Source organism: Mycteria americana, chromosome 1 (genome assembly GCF_035582795.1).
Source record: "Mycteria americana isolate JAX WOST 10 ecotype Jacksonville Zoo and Gardens chromosome 1, USCA_MyAme_1.0, whole genome shotgun sequence".
NCBI classification, from domain to species: Eukaryota; Metazoa; Chordata; class Aves; order Ciconiiformes; family Ciconiidae; genus Mycteria; species Mycteria americana.
In genome coordinates, this window is record NC_134365.1 from 66,348,496 (window position 1) to 66,366,851 (window position 18,356).

Here is an 18,356-nt window from a genome sequence, read left to right on the forward strand (position 1 = left end):
GATACCAATACCTATATGTAGGCAAATACTGAACAGTAGGCATAAATAGAATATGGGAGGAAATGTTTGTGGCATTGGATGAGATATCGTTAGAACTGGGATCAATACAACAGCAATAGATTTGTTTTGTGACCATGCACAAATCTCTCTGTATTTTGCTTCCCAATAGGAAAACTTAATTTCTTTCCTTCTTTTTTTGTGCACTTAGCCTGTAAGCTGATTGAAGGATTATCTCTCAGGACCTGACACACCTTAAAGGCTTCTTTTGTGTATTTTGCAGTCAGAGTCAATAACCTTCTGAAAAGCACAGAAGAGCTTATTTAGAGAGAGAGATGAAACAGATGGGAAGCACACCAATTTCTAGTGTCAGAGGTTTAAAAACTAAGAACAAAACCCAAGCTTATAAATTAATGAAATTTCTAAAGATAGCTATAAATTAAATATTTACAAAGCCATATTAAACAATAACTCGAAAGAAAAAAGACCCAGCCTACAGCAATAAAGCTGCATAACCTGTATACTTAATAAGGAGGTGCTTCTGAGGCTGTGTTCTCACTATAAACAGCTGGATATATATTGCCCGTTCTCTCTTGTCTGTTTAAAAAAAAAAAAGTAATAATTGGCACTTACTTAGCAGATGGTTGCTTTGGGGAAAAGAGGAGTCCCTCGTTCCCAATTTGCAAAGCTCGGAGGTTGGGTTTGAAGGTTTTTCTTTTTACTGTCAGAGGTGAGATTTACAGAGATGTACAGAGTGTGAAATGTACTGTAAATTAATGTCAAAATTTCCCTCAGTGGTTTCTAAAGATCACGTTCTGTCAACTGCATTTGTTCTTCATGTGCCAGAGCTGACCTGCGACATGTGTTCCCATTCGCTCATCTTTATCTGCCCTTCCTGAATGTACAGCTTTCAAAAGCTGTGCTTTACCCTATCACAGCTTTCTCTTTTTAATAGGTGCCTAGAAAGCAGGCAGAGAACTTGTTTGTAGATGTTACTAGAAAATACTCCATCTAAAGCTGTCTGTCATCTATAACAGGAAAGGAGGAATTAAAATCACAGGAGGAAAGACTGAAGAGAAATTAACTAAATTAAAGACTTTTTCCATCCTATCTCCTTGCTACTACAGGCTTGTTCTCCACTTTAAATATTATGGTAGTATATCCTATTTCTTTTTTTTATCAAATGCTTTATCTCCTTACTGCTTTTCTTCACATCAGGTGTACACTGAGTAGTTGTAGGATTGGAATGATATGACTTACTTTCTCCTTGTTTTTTTTCCTGAAAGCTACTGGAAGATAAAGTGGTTGTCTACAGTAATATCAGTGATACAGTAATATCAGTGGTGCCACAGAGATCCAATGGTGCCTTGCTTGATCCTTGAAATAATGTGGATGTAACACAAGTGGTTTAACCTGCACATTGTTTGAGTTCTTGATGCCCTTTTGACTGCTTCTCTCATAATGCTACAGGTTGGTAGGAAGAATGTAAATGACTTTTTTGTTTCAATCTTTGGAGCAAGATAACTTTCTTAAACCTGCAAGGTACTTAATTTACATACGGCAGTGTTGATGATTAATACATCATACTGCTGGCAGAAATAGAAGCCATGATGTGTGTTGTGGTCCTACTGCTTTTTACAGTGTAGTTGGCCTTGCAACTCCAATTTTCTTGTTAGTTGTGATACAGCATATTTCAAAATATACCTGGGCAAATGCACCTCTCCAAGATTAGACATTGTAATAGTAGGATGAGTTGGCAACAGCCATCTTATTTTTAATTAACTAGACAAAACAGTATGGTAAAGATCAGGTTTTAAAAGACCAGCTGTAATGCAGAAGGGTAAAAAGAGAGACTTAGAAACTAGAGAGGAGCTGGAGTAGGCTTTGCAGTATTTTAGAATTTTGCACCAACAAACAAGGAAGGCAAGTGAAGGATATAAAAATAAGATCCCATAGTGACTGAGTAGTTTTTCATGGACCGTTTTCTGTTTCGAGCTCATTTCTTCACAATTACCTTGGAGACAAAATACTTTTCAATAACAATTGAAGGCAAGTTCATAAACATCTGAGCTTCAGACTGGGGGGGCAGAGGGTAATTGTTGTTGAGGTGATAAGGCAAAGAAAGGTATTGCATTCAGTTTTTGTGTGCAACAAACCAGCCTGTTTTCCCAAGCATTTGGTATTTTAATGAATAAGATTTGTGTGTGCGTGTTTGAGATATAATCCATAATCCTAATGACTGAACCTTGTTGGCTTTTCTTATCATTAATATTTGACTTATAATGTTCTGTAACACTTTTGTGTGTTCATGCTGAAGACGTTGTTTATTGCCTTCTTGTTCTGAAATGATAGATGCAGCATGGTGTATGAATTTTTTTAAAATTTAAAAAAAAAAATTTTTTTTTTTTTTTTTTTTTTTTTTTTTTTTTTTTTCAGAAAAGTTTAGGTGTCCGTTGCTCCTCAGCCATTTGGACTGAGAAATGCTGCTCTATTGAACTGGAGTTTTGCTGTGAAGTAAAGGCCCATGTCAGTGCAGAGCTGCCTGCTGCACGCACAGGCATTTTCACGGCAGAGAGCAGCTGTGACACATTGTGGACTTCCAAATGCATTTTTCCCACTGGTGTCTGTGAAAACCCATCAATAATTTCATGGCCATCTAGGCAGAAAACTTATCACCTTTTAAAAAAGGTTTCAACCAGATTGTTGTTCTTTTCATGTAGTGACAACTTACCAGAGTAAGGAAATGATGACTTGAAAGAAGTAACCTGAGCTTGACCTGTCTAGTGTAAACCTTCTACAGAAGAAAGTGTATTCTGCTGAATCCTTTCCCAAGGAAATGTTCAAACCATTGCCAGGTAGTAGCTATACGCACCTACTGATTGGTCATGTTGTCTCATCCATTTACTGAGGATTTAGAATATTTGTTCAAATGTTCTGTGTTCTGCTGTTAAAAAGGTGATGACTGAAACCAGCAGGTAAAGCTGCCTTTGTCATTCTTGCCAGCAGTCATATTAAGAAAAGCAATTATACTTGCTGTGGATGCATGACTGAGAGGGTAGCAAGTTTCTTTCTAAGTTTTATTTAGCGTAAGAGCAGTAGTCATAAAGGCTAATAGCTAGTAAGGGAATCGGCCTATTAAGGTGTTTGACTAAATAAAAATATAAAGCTTGTCTTACAGAGGTTTTGAAATTGCACTAAATTTATTTTTTTGACACGTTAATAGTAAGAAACATTGTCACTTTTTAACGTGTTATCGGCAAGGTTTTTTCAGGCTTTCTTTTGTCATAATGAGAAATTCAGTCAGCTTTTTCCTTGTGTTCACAAATTCATCTACCTATAATGGTAGATTAATTGATTAGCCTGTCTCTCAGTTCTCTGTTTTAAAGCTGGAATGTATGCTTTGTATGCTTTTTGGTTAAAATAGAATTTTCCCCCCTTGTAGCCTGGGGGAAACTTCTGTATATGTAAATAGGCAGAGTAACATCTAGCATAGAAGAGGATTTTTTTTTTTCCAAGTTTTGCTTTCTTTTCAGAAAGAGAGAGGGTAATTTATCTTACTCATGGGCCATTGATGACCAGGTAATAAGAGATAGGAATTTCCCTGATCCCCAGACTTTGATACAATTTTGTGATTAAAAATTGATAACTTCATCAGTATATCTTTGGCAGGGTTAAAACAAAAACAAGAACTGATGAAATTTTTCTGCCAGTTGAGTTCTACATAAATGGATCACATCAGACATCTTTATCACAACTGATACCTAATGTGTAAGAATTTCTTCTTGAGAATTGAAGAATTCAGGGCAATTTGTCCCAAACACTTCCTCTGTCATGAGGAGTTAAATGAATGTACTTGGCTTTGAGTGGCAGCTGATAGGCAGGTATGGAAATAACCATGGGAATCTTCCACTTCCTTTGCAAAGGCCTGACTAGAAGTACTCCAGGAAAATGTGAAAAAAAACCCCAAACCAAACAAAACCAAAACCAAAAAAACCAAACAAAAGGCAAAAAACCCCATAAACTACAAACAAACAAAAATACAAACAAACAAAAAATGAACAGCAAAAATGAGCTCTATGTTCCTGTTCCTGAGATAGTTGGGAGATTGTCTTGTCCACCAAGCTGAGAATTGCAACTTACTCAACTTCTTATCTGTGTTTTGATACAATAGCATATAGAAGGTCTCGTTGTCTCCATACCTATGCTAGTACTGGTAGCATCTTAAAACTGGTTTCCCCAAAGTTACGTGACTACACCAGAGAAACATGAGATATTAGGCCTCAAAAGTTTGTGTATTAGTAATCTGCTCTCTCTTTTCCACAGTGTCTTCAGGCAAATGTTTCCACATGGCATTGTTTCAATACATAGCCAGGACAAGTATCTACAGGAGGCCAGGTCTTCTCAAAAACTTTGATCTTTTCTATTCTGCTTCTATGAGATGTAGTGCTTCCCTTTCTTCAGAAAATATTAGGGGAAAACATTAGGGAGAGTGTTAAATAGTTCCACTGTTTTCATCTGTGGTGTTTAGCTTTTGTAAAGCTAAAGTTGAGCTTTGAGTGTTGTTCCTGCAACACGTTATTTTTGCAGTAAAGGAACTTGGGCTGATACAACATAGCTAAGAAGTATGGGGGGGGGGGGGGAATAATTTTGTTGATTTTTGGTGCTCCAACATATAAATAAGCTAAGTCCCCAGAAAATCTGTGCATCCTTCAGTTTCATGGTTATTTAGCAAGTCACTCCTTGAAAACATTGGGTTTGACCTTGCCAATTATAATTTCCCTGTGGAAAGACATGATCGAAAGTAGGAAATATGAGTTTAAGCACTGTTAACTTGTATAGTACAGCTGCCCAGGATATTGCTACCAAGTGGAAGAATTCTGAATTTGTCCTGCTTGCATGCCAAGAAATAGTATTTGGCTGGAAAATAAAATGTGGTTAAATAGTGGACCCAGTGGCCAGGAGGAATTTTCAACAAGCACAAGACAAGAAGCTGAAGAAGCATGCAGGATCTTACACAATGCCTGTGCCTATACTGTCAAAGTAGCCGCGCTTTGTAGCTGGTGGTTAGACTGAATATCACTTTTTCATGACTTGTGACTCTTGTCACTGAGAGTAAATATCCTTCTAGAACTAAGGATTGTACTGGGACTGCAGTCATTCAGCTGTAGTCATTGTACCTGCTAATCAAGGAAGAAAAATGTAGGATTGAATGAAACTGAGTCTCACTCAGACCAGTGAGAGCTGGGAACACAGAAATGAACATGGTCATCCTGGCTTGGGGAAAGGGTCCAAACAATTTTTTTCTCTTTGATTATGAATTGTTGCATTTCGGAGGAAATGACATTGGAAAGTGACAGCTGCAGAGAAGATCTCTAAAGGTAATACATAAGAGGGGCAAAGCAGGAAATTTTTCGTGTTATTAGGGAACACAGAACATTATTAGACAACATAAAGAAAGAGCAAAAATAATGCAAGGTATGCATCGCAACAACACTTGGAAAAAAAAATACAGAATGGCAAAACATAGCCAGCATTCTTATCCATGATTCTTACAGCAAAGCTATCTTTATGGCCAGGACAGCAGGAAGAGTTTTTATTCTATAGGAAAAGAAAGCAATGAGTGTCTCTTGCAATGTATTTGCTAATAAACTTCAGGTTTATATAGCCCAATAGTTTGTGCTCCATGGGGCATTAGCTCAGTATAGTAAGACAAGAGTTGAAAAAGGTTTGGGTTTTTTTTTAATGCTGTAATTTGGGAGAGAGCAAAAGAAATAAGTCTAAACTTGAGGATATTAATTAGAACTTATTTTCAAATGAATGAATTATGCTTTTTCATTTAGTTTTCTTTTTATTTTAGTTGCGATTTTCAATACCTGAAAGCTGAATAAGTGAATGTTGCAGCTTTGAAGTTCTTTGGCTCAATATTTGCTTTCTATATGGTGCTATTATTTAATCTTGAACTGTAAACCCACTATATTCTGCAGGGTTGAAATAGCATTGTGAAATATAGTGTTGCAAAAAGCACAGGAAAGCAGCTGTAATGTTTATTCCTGAAATAGACAAATACAGCTGCCCTTCTAAAATGCAAAAGTGTGTTTAAAATTGGCAGTATATAAGCTAACAACAATTACCAAGCACTACTTTCCACAGGCTTTCTACACTTTCATGTTCTCTTTCTTCTCATTGGGCATAACCAAGTTCCATTTACTTATTTATAGCTGGTTGGAAGTTTTGAAACTTTCTTCTGTTTTGATGTAGACTCCTTATACAGGAAAGTTTGAGAACCAATCACCCAATCCAGTAATCCTTAATGCAGAAATAACAAAGACAAATGTATATTTCAACAAAATAAACAAGCACTAAACTCTTTCCATTTTATAATAAGCAATCCCAATAGAGGCTGGGAAGTACAACTCTATTTGGCTGAAGGTTAGCTAATCCAGCGTGACAAAGCTTTGGGTTCTCCTGCTAAGGTCCTGTCCTTGAGGCAGCTCCCCGTCTTCTAGCTAGCAGTTCCAGGAGTGCCTGTGTAGGTTGGCTGCAAATTACTTCCATTTTTCACAGCTGTCACCTTTAGGTTTGCTTTAAGCACTGTTAAACACCTTTTTAGTATATAATCTTGCAGGCCTTGGTTGATGAGTTTCTGTGAACTACAGCAGAGGAGGAAGAAAATCTCTGTTCAACAGGGTAATGCATTGGCATCAGGTGTAAAGGTTCCTTACGCAACTGGTATGAGATACAGTGGTGTAAGCTGTCATGGCTTTTACAAGTATGTTGCTGTCATTGCAGCAGTAGTGAGACACTTACAGGTATCCACAGTACAGAAGGACACAGTGGACAGCCAGTAGATTATTGTTGTTCATTGCTTTCCCCTGCTGAGAAGGAGGATGTTCCAAATGATTAAGTGGCTGTCTCCAGATGCAGGAGAGCTGATTTCCTTATATGACATATTTTGTTTGATCTTCAGACAAATCATTTATGCTGCAGTTTGATGGAACAGTTAAAGTAGCAAATGCTGCTGAAAAGGCAGATTTTTTCCCCCCTGTCTTGGGCTGAGCCCCAGCCTCTTTCTTCAGTAATGCTCACCTGCTCCTGAAGAGAGCTGAAACAGCAGAAAACGTAGCCTAACAGCAATAACAAAAATATGATAAGCCTGAGACAATATTTTAGCTGTTCTTAGTGAGAAGAAGCAAATTTTTCTTTCCTAATTTACAGCAGTGACAAAAATTTTTCATAGCTATTTGTGGATTCATTGCATCTGGCATATTCCCCAGGCTTGCTAGGTCTTTCCAAAGTTTCTTGTAATCCTCACTGGCCACAAGAATCTAGAATAATCAAGGGGATACAGTCACCTTGCTGTTCACCTTCCCTTTCAGTTCATTAATACGTGGGTTGAATGTCCTCGGTCCACTCCTAAGGCTGGTCCCTAGGTCACTCTAGTATTAACCTCTGTCAACAGTGAGAAATAGCTACTTATGTCTAATTCTTTCTCGCTCGGGTTTTAAACTGTGCCATGACTTTTCCTCGTGCTGGTTGCCAGATTTCTTTAATAGCTTCTTGTGAAGGAGGTTGTAAAAAGACTTTGGAAAGCTTAAACATTTTCTATCTGGAAGTTTCTTTATTTAAAATAAATTGGATATTATGGGGGGGTGGGGAGGGTGGGCAATAGAGAAGAAACAATATGGGCAATATTTTTAGGAAGCATAGTACCTTAACAATCAGTAATTATCTTGTAACTTTACAGTCCTTCAGGGCTCTGGACTCTAACTTCAAAGGAAACAGAGGAAGCAAGCATCCCAAACACGTAAACAGACAGGCAATTAAAACCCAGCCAGAAGTTCTATTTTTCCCCAAAGTCCTTGTGAAGCATCCTACTCTATAAACTGCTCTTTGCAAGGGTAAACAGATGCTTAGGGGAGTAATCGATTCCTTTTCTGAATGAATTAATCGATTCCCTGCCCATGCCTCTTGTAAAAAAACCAACAAATTACGAGTTACTGTTAAGGCAACTTCAATACATGACTTCATCTCCATCTAAACTAGGTTTGGACAGATCGTTAATAATAGAGGCCCAGGAATGGAGTGAACTTGCATCTCTGCAATATTTTTCAGAAATCCATTGCAACTGAAAATCCAAGGTTTGCCAGCAGCCCGACAGTTCAAACAGCCTGTGACAAGCCATCAGACTCTCTTGTATTTCAATTATTTATCATCATTCTGTGCATATACTAGACAGTCCTTTAGAATTTGAACAAACACGTTGAATGATGTGTAATCTTTGCTAGAGTTCACCACTACAATGATAGTATGGGCAAACAGCTGAAAAATATAATTAGTAATGCCTCGTTCTTACGCACCATTTTGCATGTGGGAGGTTTTACAGAGGAAGCAGACACTTTGAGATAAAAGCATCATGGTCAAGGACAGAAATAGAAGAAAAATTCACGTCTCCAAATTCTCAGTCTGAAGCTCCACTGGAGCTTGCTGCTATCAAATCTGTTTATGCATTATGGTGGAGTTCAGAAGCCCCAGCCAAAGACTGGCATCTCTTTTCTTCTATGGTACAATGCAAACAGGTAAAAAGGCTATAGCAAGCTAATGTTTTACAGCTACTGCTACTTCAGATAGCTCTAAGAGATCAAAAGTCTTGAATTTCAGTAAGATAAACTCTGAACATTCTTCACATAAACAGAGGAGAGCAGCAAGAATGATCAAAGGTCCAGAAAACAGACGCAATAACAGACGTCCCAATATGTAAAACACTCTTGCAAAGAGGAAGGAAGCCATCTTTCTCTGTGACTGTGGTGGGCAAGACAAAATGGATATAAACTATAGTGAGGAGTGTGACATCAAGAAATAGTTAGGTTCTGAAATTGATTTCTGAGGAAGTCTATGGAGTCTCTATCACTAAATGCTTTTAAAAACAGATATGAGGGAATTTTTTGTGTCAGAAATTTCTCATGTAAGCCTCTAGGACAAGGTGAGGTCTAGATCTCTTTTTCCAAACTCCTCCTAGGCTTGCAATTTTGGAAGTTTCATCTACTTGAGGGGTATATACATTTAATATAGAGAAGTATATCTAAAAGAAGTATTAAAATACATGTCTAACAAAATGCATACAAGGAATACATATTTATGCAATTTATATGGCTGTAAACATTTTTAGTCATATTGAGTATGATTAGTTAGATTGTCTTTCTGGGCGATTTAAAGGATGAATTTGGACTTGGTGTCCTCTGAAACTGAGTTATTCAGCGTACTTCATAGGTGTTTTCATCAGATATTGTGCTTATTGAAGGCAACCTCTCTGGACAGCTTATTGAAAAATAATGGACTTTGGTAAGAAAAATAACAAAGGCTTGAAATTTTAAAAAGAAAATTCTAAAAAAAAAATTGAGTTTTTGTTTTTGTTTTTTTCCAAGGACACATCACCTGCAACTCTTTGTATTGATCCTAACACTGACTACTCTGCAGAATGGTACTGAGTCACTGTAACAGCTCAGTCTATGAAAAAGAGATTGCAAACAGCCTGAAAAATATTAAAAAAATGGCTCTGAGAGCCATGTTGGATGTTGAACAGTGTCAAAATCACAAAGCTGTTCAATCGATCAAAGTCCAGTTCTGATGCCTTACATAGGCACAGGCTACATGCTGGTGTAATTAATTCAGTTAAAAGTGTAATACTTTTTTTTTTCCTTTTTATTTGTGTTCACACTAGCTGTATTAGTACACTAGTGTGAAAATAGCTTATAGCAGTACAGTTTATTTCCATTCTCACTTGGAAAGGATATCTGCCATCACTAGCCCCTTTTCACTAGTTTCATATTTAACTGTATCCACAGTACTAAGGTTGTGCTTCTGTTATTATACAGGTCTAGGCTACTTTTTTTTTTAATAGATTTTAATTTCCTTCATGATGTAGCATTGCTGATTAATGGATCTTTATTCCCATGAAGATGGCATTTATACAAAACAAACCGCTCACCAACTGGCTTTAGAGATTTCCCCCATTCATTTTAGTTAATGGAAATTATGAAAATTCTGCAGCTTCTTAATGAAAGATTCCTCTGCAGACTACCACTTCTGGTGATGCTTCACAGCTGTATATGACTTCAGCAGATACAAATAAGATGTATCAAGAAAAGTGTGTTTATAGGCCCCATTAATTTGAAATAACATGGCCTGGGGTATTGTAGTATCCCTTGATAAACACATTTGGGTTGTAATAGACTTTTTCCTCTCTGCTATGAGGCTATTGTTCCCTGACTTCCAAAGAATATAATTTCAGGATAATTTACGTTCTATTATTCATTTGTGCTTAAGGTACAAATCCAATAATGGTATTGTCTTTTTATTTGTAACAAATGATGAGCAAATAAAAGAAAAACATCATGGTCCGCATGCAAACTTTACATTTTTCAAATGTGAAACCAGATGATAATTTTAGCTGCAGGAAATGTCTACATTACCCAGACTACTAGTGTGCTATACTGGAAAAATGCTGCAAAAGTGAATACAGCTACAATAGGAAAGCTATCCTTTGTATCAGTCCAGCCATCACCCTGAGCAAAAAAAAAACCCCACAAAAACAGCAAAAGATCTGATACAGCAAGATTTACTTAATCAGCTTTGATAGACAAATATGTCCATTAGAGATCACATCCCTCCTGGTTGCAAAGCTGCATCTGCATCAGCTTGCAGTTTGAAGTTTCTCATGGAGGTTGGACTAGATCTCCTGAGGTCCCTTAGACTCATAGGATAACTCAGATTATGTGTTGCATTTTGAGGGAGTGCTAACATTTCATCCATTTATAGTTTGAATTCATACACACAGAAAAGAAATAATTCGTAAGATTCTTCCTGATTATCCTAGTTTTTCTTCATGTGTTGTAGGAAGCTATACTTTCCTTTCAGGTCTTCAAGTTAAATGCAGGCTATAATCAGATGATTAGAGAACAATGCTACTGTTACACCTGAGAAAGCAGTTCCTAAATGGCCTACAGTGGTGCAAATCATGCTCAGTCAAACATATGCTTCCACTTTTAATCCAGGTTGTCCATTTTACAGGTGAAACGATTGCAACAATTACTTAAATAGCACTTTGCAACTGTAAGTGGCCAGGACACCAGTGTAGTTTGCTTTTATAGCTCAGCCACTGAACAGGGCTTTGGCAAACCACAGTGGCTTGACTGCTTGCAGTCATCTGCCTAATTCTGCAAAGTGACCAGAGATTTGTCTAAGGGGTTATACAATTTCTTTTCAAACATTATGTTCCAAGACCTACATAAGAATGTGAGAGGAGGCGAAAAGGCAAGAGGCAGAAGAGGCTTGCAAAATCATCTGTTTTCCATGATGCATGGAAAGATGCATGTGGCCACTCTATTTCAGTGTTAGTCATCCAGGTACTCCCAGAAGAGCAAACGTACAGTACACACATTTCGGAGACTGGAGCTGCAAATTTTTTGCTGAGGTATTGGTGCTGGGAATTAAACCCAGTAACTCCAGAGGAACTCTAGGCAGCATAGGGAGTGAACAGGAGTAACTAGATGTCCGCAAGTAGTTGCAGAGCTATGATCTCACTGGGATCGCAATGGATGGGTACTAGCTTTTTAGGAAGGACAGACCAGCATGGTGAGATGGGGAGTTGCCTTTTCTGTGAGAGAGCAGTGGGAATGCATGCAGCTATAACATAAGGTGGGTGATGAGCTGGTCAAGAGCTTATTGGTCAGGATTAGAGATCAACATGGGCAATGTTGTGGTTGGTGTCTACTGCAGCCCATCTGATTCGGAAGAAGTAGGTGAGGCATTCTTCAGGCAACTGGAAGAAACCTTGTGATCGAGACCCTGGTCCTCATCTTCAACCACCCCAATGTCTGCTGGAGGGAGAAGACAGTGGGGTACAAGCAATCCACGAGGCTTCTGAATTTTTTGTTTCTTAAATAGTAAGACAATATAAAAACCTGAAGAGTAACCCTGGTTACAAATAAATATCATATCCTGAAGGGGCTCCAATATGAATAAGCACATCAACCATAAAAATGGCTTCCTTGAGCTATTCCTACATTATTAGGGAGAAAAAGATGAGTTGTGAACAATCAGAAAGGTCATTTCTTCTGTACTTGCAACAAAATATCAGTTAAGAATTAACATTATTGTGTTGCAAGCAAATCCACACCTTTTCTTTTATACTTACGAGGTTTTTGTGAGGTTACAAAAGAGAAATACAAATAATTACAGCTCTAGGAATGCCTGGAAACACAATAAAGCTTTGACTCTGCAAGACTTTTAACTGTACTTAATTTTAAGCATCTTCTCACCTTGCTTGTCAACTGATAACACATGAAACACTTGTTTCAACACATAACAGCATCATTTCTGTAACATATTCCTTCCTAGAATAATGATCTTCTGTGCTGTACTTGCCTGTGACAACTATAATCTCTTGATGTGATAAAATGCAGCTTTTTAGTGTACATGTTCCATGCCATGCATGATACACAGTGAATGATCCGAATCATCTAGCTGTCAGTGTCATTTTTATTACCGATTTCTTCATTCTGAGGCTGTCAAAGGAGATGAGGATCAATGGAGAGATGGAAAAAAAAGGAGAGGAAAAGAGAAAAATGGGAAACCCATTTCCCATAACCTGGGAAAAATGGTTATGAGACCCTAGATACACACATACAGTCTTCAGTGAGCTGAGAGCATTTTGGCCTTCAACAGCAGACTTGTCAGTCAGCGGTTGATCTGTGTAAGAGAATGTTTTTTCCAGTACTCTTAGTTTGGTATCTTGAGAAGTTATTTCATTATTTATTGAACCATTCCATACATCCTCATAATGCGTAGTTAATGCTGTAATATTAAATGTCTGATGGCTCTGAAGTGAAAGTTCTCTCTTTTAGTTATTATGACATATTCCCTTTTCATTTTTAGAGATCCCTCTTAAAAACACACAGAGAAAATCTCAAAGGTACCATAGGTACCTTGTTTATCCCAACCTAGGTTTTTTGCTTCCTGTTAGCTTGGACACATTTAGTTTGCTTTTGCAGAAGGCCTCTGTGGGGACATTAAAAGACCTCAAATAAGACTGAAACTGAAGAAGGGACCTCCTATACCTCAAGGGCAAAAAGTTCACTTGGTTAAGAGGCTTTAGCGGGAAGGTAAATTGTCCTACCTGCTGAAATGGACATTTTTGATATAACGAAGATTAAAAGAAACAAGTGGGGAGGGGGGAAGGCAAGAGGAAATCGTAGAATACCTCAAAGCTTTAGGATTTCTTGCTTTTAAAAAGACACAGTATTGAAAAAACCGTTGTTGTTGTTGTTATTATTGTCATTATTTCCCCAGAACATATTATGTTCTGTTAATTATTTTTATTCCTGTAGGTAAAAGAAGTCTGGATTACTTCCCAAAGTGTGAGAGATCTTACACCCATGGTCACCAAAACAAGGAAAACAAAAACTGACTTTAAGATTTTACTTTATTTCTACAACTCTCTTAGCTGTGTGAAAAACTACATGAGCTCTATTAATAATTTACATTTAAAGCAACTCATATTTTGATCTGGAGAGGAATCTCTATATTTGCAGTGCCAGCTATTTTTCTATGTAAGGTGGATCTTGGGTTGTCTTTTCATGAATTTTCACCACTGCCATGGTTTTGAGTAGAATATCTGACAATGAGTAAACTTTGTTAGGTTTGGATATTTCATTTGAGTAAGGTTCGCAAAAGCTGAATCTGATTTTAATCTTCATCTGAATTTACTGAGAGCAGTGTTGCTTGGTAAGCTTCGGTTTCCAGGTATTTTTGGCTTGGCTAGAAATAGTGTAGCTTATTTTGTATGTATTTCAGTACTACTTATTTCAGCCAACACTAGAAATAAGCAGCACAGGAGCAAACAGCTATGCCAAAAAACATTATTGAAAAATTAACCAGCTTAATTTTGCTGTCTCCTTGCTTTGCTTTTTGGAATAGTGGATAAAGCTCCTTTTGAGTGCAGCCATTGTCACCAGTTACAATATTAAATGTTTGTGAATGACTTAAAAGCCAGTTTCAAAACATTTTAGGTAACCTGGATGTCCCTTTCCATGGGTCAGTCATGCCTAGGAGCTTCAGGATGCATCATGAAACACTGAAATGGAAGGAGGCAGAACTTTCTAAGGTAAAACCTTAAAATAGCCTTGTTTAGGGCTCCAACAATTCTGCTGCTTTCCCTGTCCCAAGTTGCCTAGTCCTGCTCCCTTCTCTGGTCAGACACTGGTGCTTGTGTGACAGATCAGGGAGAAGACTATAAAGCTGCTGAGCATCTGAGCCCATGAAAACTCTTGACTTTTTGGGGAGGACGCCAGGCAACACCGTTGGCCAAGACACCAGGGCTGTTGCAAAGGAGTGGGTTGGACTGTGTGACTCTGAGTGACAGCTCCAAAATGGATCATGTGAAGCCTCCATGCAGGTGTGAAATTAATTATTTAAGTACTATTATTAAAACGGTTGCAGGCTATAATTGGATTCAGCAAACAGGCAGGACATTTAGATACTCAATCAGAGCCTCTAAACATAGCACTAAAGAATATTGTTAAAGCACTCAAAAATTAGGAAAGATAAGGATTAAAGTGCAACTTGAATTCAGCTTCCTATTGTATTATTTTGTAGTTTTGCCTAAAATAATCAGTTTGGAGCACTTGGAGAACTAACAGCTCTCTAACACCAAGTCCTGTACTAGGTCAGACAACCACAGCTGCATGATCTAGTTCAGGGTTGGGTTTTTTCACTTTTTATGTTTTTTATCTCATTTTATTTTGCAACAAACTCTTACTTGCAAAGAGGGCCTTAGTCTTAGGAAAGGCCTTCCCTTGAACAACATTTTGAATTACATCATTTATTTCTCTAGTGAAGATTTCAGGCAAGTGGACCACTTTTCTCTTCAAAGACACAGACCCTCTGGCAGCATCCCAGCTCTGCAGCAGCTCTTTCCGGTCACAGATTCCACACTTTTCATGGCTCTGTGGGTGACAGTATGTGCCATATCCCAAGTGAATCAGTGATGATGAGGGAAAGCAAGAGGGTGCTTTGCTACGCACTTTGCATTTGACGTTTGGAAGGTCTGTGGCTGGGGAGCTAATGTACTGGCTGCTGGAGAGCTTTAGTCATTTCATTGTGACTTACAGACCAGGAAAGTGAATCCCATTAAAGACCTGACCTGCAAATGAATACAAATCTTGTCTCTCATTATGAACGACATCTGTGAAATGCAGCTTTGCTTCCTAGCAGGAGAAGAAACACTCCAGCTCAATACTAATTCAGCAGCCCCATCCTGTCCTGTGACACACAATGATCAATTGCTTGTTCTTCTGCTGTGGATGTAACACATCTTCCTTGAGCAGGGAAACACTTTAGTCTAATGCATGGATTTAATTTTCCCATCATTCTTTCTGCTCTATAGAATACGTGTCTGAGCTATGGCAAAGAAATTTAAATTTTTCCAGGAGGCTTTGGCTAGGAGGAATGATTGAGAAGTGGACAGCTGTAAAGAGCTCATAGCATTAATTGCTTCATGTGCTTCTGATGTTCTGTGACATGTAAGAATTATTTCCATGTTATGAAGTCAGGGACTGGGTGCCACATGAAAACCCCTTTTTCTCCTGATTCAGAATCTACCTCTGGTGGTGCTGGAAGATTTTATGCACTGGCTGATATTAGTAGGGATTAGATCAGCCTATGACTGCCCCTTTTCCTGCGGGATAGCTGGTTCCTCCCTAATATGGATTTGGTAAATTATGAGTCACATTTGCCTGTTACTCTTTCTGGAGAAGGCTTTGGTGTTTTTTAGAGAATGCCAGACAAGAATTTCTCTTCCATGTAAGTAAAAAACTCAGTGATTTGGCTGGATAGGACCATTTAAAGGAAAGAGAAAAACAGAGGTCAGTTAAGAAGCATAGAAAAGCACAGTTATACAGGTTGTCTTTTATGAAGACCAGCAAGAGCTAGCTTCTAAACTTAAGTTTCAGTATTACTCAGTAGAGAGTTTGCACAGGCTTGCAGAGGGCAGCTTGACTTTCTGAAAGCCTGTGAAAATTATCTTACATAGGGGAGTGGTGCCTTTTAAGAGAAAAAAAGTGCACTCAGCCTTAGAAGTGAAGCGTGCAGGTGGGGTTTCCTTTGTGGTCACATATCTCGTTCCCTTGATCTAAAAATAACAAGTGACAGCAGATTTTGTTGTAGTTGCCAACTTATTCTCAAGTTCAGGCAATTTGCTTGTGCTTCAGAAGGGATGGGACACCTTGAACTGGATCACCTGGCATATGTCTTGCAAACACATTCTCCCTCAGGGCTGGAAAGCTGGGCAGAAACTGAAAGCAAGGGTTAATTAGGAAAGAAAGGATAATTATCTGGGTTTTCCTTTTTTTTTCTGTTGCAACCTTCACTGACCTATAGCTACTGTTAGTTCATTTCCCATTCTGCACTAATACCTCTGTGCATTTCAAATGGCTTTGCCCATTGTCTCCCTGCTTAAATAAAACCCTGGGGATTCTTCAGCCTTTGAAGAAAATTACAAAAGCCTTTGCATATTGTGCAGTTACCTCTTCTTTTGTTTTCCTAAAAAATGGATTCAGCACCTCGCTGGCAGGACACCAGAATTAGCATGTCAATATCACAACATCTCTCTGTGGGAGTAATGTTGTGTATGTAACATCCTGGTCCAACGTTATACGTTTATAGGCGAAACCACATTAAAATGAGTTGTTTGCACTATTACCTTCAGGGGATGTTAACAGTGAGTAGGTTGTTCGTTCCTGTCCCGACTGCAGAATCTGTTACAGGCATTAAAACAATTGTGATTTAGGTCGAGAGGTTTTAGAAGAGCCAACCTCATTGCCTCTCCAACGCTCATAGCCACTGCTGCTGGTCCCCAGAGTCCTTTCACGTGAGACACCCTCTTCTGCACCATTAGCATTACCTGGAAACTGATATCCTTCTTCCAGCTTGGCTTTAAGCAGTGGAGCCCTAGCAACGTCATCCTCATTTTCCACTCATTTTTCAGCATTTGCATCTTCACTAATGAGTGCTTTTCCTGGCATATATACAGTGTGTAGATAGCGAACCCCTTCTAAGAAAAAAAGTGTGTGTGTGTGTATATATATAGATATATATATGTAACTTAAAAAACACATGTCATTCTGGGAAATATCCTAGGGCAATGATATGACATTGATATAATGGTGTTTTTGAAGGTTAAATGTTCTAATTAAAGCCTGTCTCTAGTTCTGAATCAGCTGACTTGCACTAGAAGTCAGAAATGTGTCTGTATTTTTCAGCTTGCATACCTGAAAAATAATTAAGAACACTATTTTTGAAAGCTCTGATCCTGTTTATACATCTACATATACTGCCAGAGTAGATAACGCTCCTCTGATAAGAGGTAGGTGAAACCAAACAACCAGTACAATAGAGACCAGCAACACCCAGAATCTGGTGAAAGAGCAGTTTGCACCAAGCAGCCCTCCGTCTCTAAGCTCTCCATCTCTAACCTCTAAGCCACAACTCTGCAGGGAGATCAGTACAAGCCTGGGAATTCCTGTGTTTGTAGCATTGCTGCAGAATAAAACGATGGACTAAATGAAAACACCTTACCTTCCATTTCTCTTTGACATTGTTAAATTAAATATCATAACAAGACTATCTCTTAGCAGGATTGTACTCCGCCCCTTCTCAGCTAATGTAGAAGCATTAGCTCTGTCTCTTTTTGACCTAGTTGGAAATTTGTATGTCCCAGATCTTTTTTTTTTCCCTTTCTTAATGAACTCAGTTGATTTTAGAAAACATTTTACCTATCCCTTCAAACCATAGCTTTCAGGAAATATTAGCAGTACTGATGACACTGCCATTTTTGTTGCTGATGAACCAACTAAAGGGAGTTTGGGTTGTGCATGCCTAACTCTGAACAGCATGGTTCTCTCCTTTGTTTGCACAAGAGAATAGAAGCAGCTTGAGTGAGCTTGTAGCTGGATCAGGCTGCATATTTGGCCCGGTCATCTCTCCTCCTTGTGCCTCAGTTTCTTCATCTGTAAACTGGGAATAATGATACTAACCTCCTCTTCACAGTGCCTTAAAGAAAAGAATTACAGAGAGCTACTGAGCTCGCCAGGGCCTGTACAAGAAGTCTGGGCACCTAGTTCCGAGGTCTGCTCTGGGAGCACCACAAAGTTACTTTTTGGTACCCCAGACATTTTTTTGGGGCCTAGATCTGCATGTCCTCAGAAGATCTTAATACCTCATCCACTTCAGTTGATGCTGATCTGCTTGTTCATTCTTCTTCCTTCCTTCCCTGCTAAGAACTTGTGAAGATGAAAGTTCATTTA

At 38.4% G+C, this 18,356-nt stretch overlaps 1 protein-coding gene across 3 annotated transcripts in view; it reads left to right on the plus strand.

Annotated features, from left to right (window-relative positions):
• Positions 1-12,548: 12,548 nt before the first annotated feature.
• Positions 12,549-18,356, plus strand: part of FAM180A (family with sequence similarity 180 member A) — a 99,846-nt gene continuing 94,038 nt past the window's right edge. Inside the window, exons 1-3 of one of the 3 annotated variants that reach the window (XM_075503604.1) lie at positions 12,549-12,748; positions 14,064-14,158; positions 17,313-17,416. The gene's annotated coding sequence lies outside the window, so the exon portion shown is untranslated. Of the gene's footprint in view, positions 12,749-14,063; positions 14,159-14,344; positions 14,450-17,312; positions 17,417-18,356 lie in introns of those variants that run through there. The other 2 variants (XM_075503613.1, XM_075503621.1) reach the window with 2 other exon arrangements.